This window comes from Lontra canadensis, unplaced genomic scaffold (assembly GCF_010015895.1).
Source record: "Lontra canadensis isolate GAN:19392208 unplaced genomic scaffold, GSC_riverotter_1.0 scaffold10, whole genome shotgun sequence".
Classification (NCBI taxonomy): domain Eukaryota; kingdom Metazoa; phylum Chordata; class Mammalia; order Carnivora; family Mustelidae; genus Lontra; species Lontra canadensis.
This window is the reverse complement of record NW_022631004.1, coordinates 24,879,466-24,882,924: the sequence shown is the minus strand read 5'-3', so window position 1 is coordinate 24,882,924 and position 3,459 is coordinate 24,879,466.

Sequence of the window (3,459 nt, the reverse complement as noted above, 5' to 3'; positions counted from 1 at the left end):
GATCACAAGACAGCGGCAGCCAAGGAAGGCTTCAGGGGCAGCTGACGGCCAGGGTGAGCTGTGGCTGAACTGTCATTTGCTTTCCGTCCCCAGAGACTCAGGACAGACGAAATGCATCCCGTCCAGGCAATCCCACTAAATGGTCTTCATCAGGCCTCTCATCTAGAAAGCCCATTATTAAAAATCTGGACCATAAAAATCCCCTCAGCACCAAACCAACAAGAAAAGAGGCAGCCTGTCTGACGCTGTCTGAAGAATAAGGCCTTGGAGTCAGACGCTGGTTTCCGAGTCACAGGCATACACACGTCTGATGAAAACTAAATGAATGATCAGTGATGATCCTACCAGAAACTCTCTTCAGTTCACAAAGGGTGAGGGGTGGGGGCGCGGGGCTGAAGAATCCTACATGCCTAGCGTAGAAAATTCAAAACGTAAAGAAGTAAAATTCTTCAAGCCTAAAGAAATTCCCTGTTAATATCTCAGAGTATCGCCTTCCAAACTTTTCAACACAGACATATATGTTTATCCAAAATTTTGCCTTAATTGAGATCATGCCCTATGTAACATTATATCCTATTTTTTTAATTTAATATGGTTTTTTTAAGATTTTTATTATGTTTTTATTTAAAAGAGAGAGAGAGAGAGAGTGAGAGAGAGAACACAAGCTGTGGGGCGCAGAGGGAAAGGGAAAAGCAGACTCCCCGCTGAGCAGGGATCCCACACAGGCTCCATCCCCAGACTCCAGGATCATGACCTGAGCCACCCAGGTACCCCTAATTTAATATTATATATTTTTAAAGAATATTTTTAAGTCATTAAATATTCCATGACTCATCTAAAAGACTTCTTAATATTCTTTCACATGTATGAATCATAATGTTGCTTAATTTATCCCATCTCGTTGGGCATACAAATAGATTTCAGGTTTCTTATGAATATTAATAATATGGCAATAAATATGCTTTACATAAATTACATAAATTTCTGTTCCATATTGTACTCTTTCCTCAGGATATGTCTCTATATTTTATTTGGTGTATATGGACAATTTTTAAGCTCATACTCCCTCCAACAGAGTATGAAAACACCCAATTCTTCAAATCCTATCAAAAATAATCATTATTTAAATCCTTGTTTTTTGGGGCGCCTGGGTGGCTCAGTGGGTTAAAGCCTCTGCCTTCGGCTCAGGTCATGATCCCAGGGTCCTGGAATCAGGCTCGCTGCTCAGCAGGGAGACTGCTTCCCCCTCCTCTCTGCCTGCAACTCTGCCTACTTGTGATATCGGTCTGTCAAATAAATCAATAAAATATTTTTAAATAAATAAATCCTTGTTTTTTGTAGACAAAGTCTATAGTATCACTGCTTGAACTTGTAGTTCCATGATTACTAGGGAACTAAGTTTTGTGTTGTGTTTTGTTTTAGTCTGTTGGCCATTATCTCTTTTTCTGGAAATAGGGCATTTATGTCTTTTCCTTTCTTCTCTTTTGGATCGTTTATGTCTTATCAATTTCTCATCAAATGTTTCTCTTATATTTGTGGTGAATAACTGACTTATAAATGGACAAGGATTTTCCCTTCAAAATTCTTCTTAGTGCTTTCACATGCATGAAGTCTCGCCTCGTGCTGAGATAAGATACGTCTTTGTGGCTACCTATTAAAAGAAATCCACACGTGCAGAATTCAGTGAATCCAATCCTTTTGTATTCATTTCTGCTTTGCTCTCTAACATCTAGAGGTTGCTTTCAAATGAGGGAAACCGGTTTCCCCATTCTGAAGAAAGCTGGGATAAACTCCTTTCTTTCCTCACATCTGAGGCTTAGCAGAGTCACCCCCATGCGTGTGTGTGTGAAGCCAACAGGTGTTTTCATGCTATGAAGCCAACTTAATACCAATCCGCATTCTGCCATCCATTCTTTCCTGTCCTTGTTTGAGATGTGATACAAGGAGAGACCATTTTCATCCTTTTGAAAACTGAGAGATTAAAGAAAACTCAATTGTCCTACGCGCAGAACTGGTCTTCAAAAGAACCCTAAAAAATAGAGGCCCGGATTTGAATCTCAAAAAAACTGTGCCCGGTTCTCCGTCTTAGCCAAATACTAATGTGTGATTTTAGACAAGGGTCTTGCCTCTTGAAGCTTTGGCTTCTTGCTTTATAAAATCCAGACAATAAGCCCTACTTTACATTGCTGCTGTGATGGTTAACAAGATCATGTTCCCAGCACAGCCCTCAGTAAACACAGGCCAATAAATGTGGGCTGAATTTGAATTTAAGGGAGGGCAAATGAGTGGCAGCTACGAAGCTTTAAATTCCAATCTGGCAAGATTAAGGCCCTTTCTGGAATCTGAAGGTCCTTCCCTGGAGTGTAATTTACTGCAATAACTGGCCCAAGATGTGGGGACACTGGAATGATATGTTTGCCAAGTGGCTTAAAACTTTTGAAGAGAAAATTATTTTTTTAAAAGATTTTATTTATTTACTTGACAGAGACAGACACAGCGAGAGAGGGAACACAAGCAGGGGGAGTGGGAGAGGGAGAAGCCAGCTTCCCACCGAGCAGGGAGCCTGATGATGCGGGGTTCTATCCCAGAACCCTAGGATCATGACCCCTGCCAAAGGCAGACGCTTAATGACTGAGTCGCCCAGCCACCCCTGAAGAGAAAATTCTTAAAGAAAGAAAACCCAGGCAAAATCAGTATATAAACAGGCAGCCTGGTGTCCTAGGTTTGTGTTCGTTTGTCACAGAAAAATTATACTGTCCAGATTGATTGAGGGGAATCACGTGGTGGACACTGCATGCGGCTATTTCTCATCCTTTCTCCACTGTTGCCAACACTGCACAGTAGATGGGAGGATGGAGTCTTGCTGGAAAGCAAGCAAGTAGTGAGTGCGCGAGGGGACTCCGTGCGGGTGTCCCAGACTCTCAGAGCTTCACGAATACAGCCGTGCACCGGTAGGCACATGTGGGCCATCGCTGGTCATCAGATGAGATCACACGTCTGTACCTGGCCCAGCAGTCTGATCCTCAGCAGAACTATTTCCAAGGTACTCTGGAAGGAATTTTTGTCTCCCAAATACCTTCTCTGTCTCCTCTGATGATTCAGAATATTTTAAGTTCTGGAATCTGAACCTTTTCATTTCAAAAGCAGATAGGTCTTAAAATGCCAGCCCCTGGCTTCTATTTTGATGTGTTTTGGCCCATGAAGGTGTAAGTGACTCATTGGAGAGTCTTTCCTGAGTAAGGGTTTGGCTGGGTGAGAAGGGAGTGTGACAGGATAAAGGGCAGGGAAAGGGCAGATTGGCAGAGCCAGAGAACCCCCAAAACAAGAAACTGAGGATTCCACAATTTTGCTCTGAACTGCCCTGAATGGGACGTATCATTTTTTAGAATGTATTAGAACCAAGTTGGCAATTTGCTGTTTAAGAATTAATAAGGAAGAGAAAATCTATTTCTACCTTAA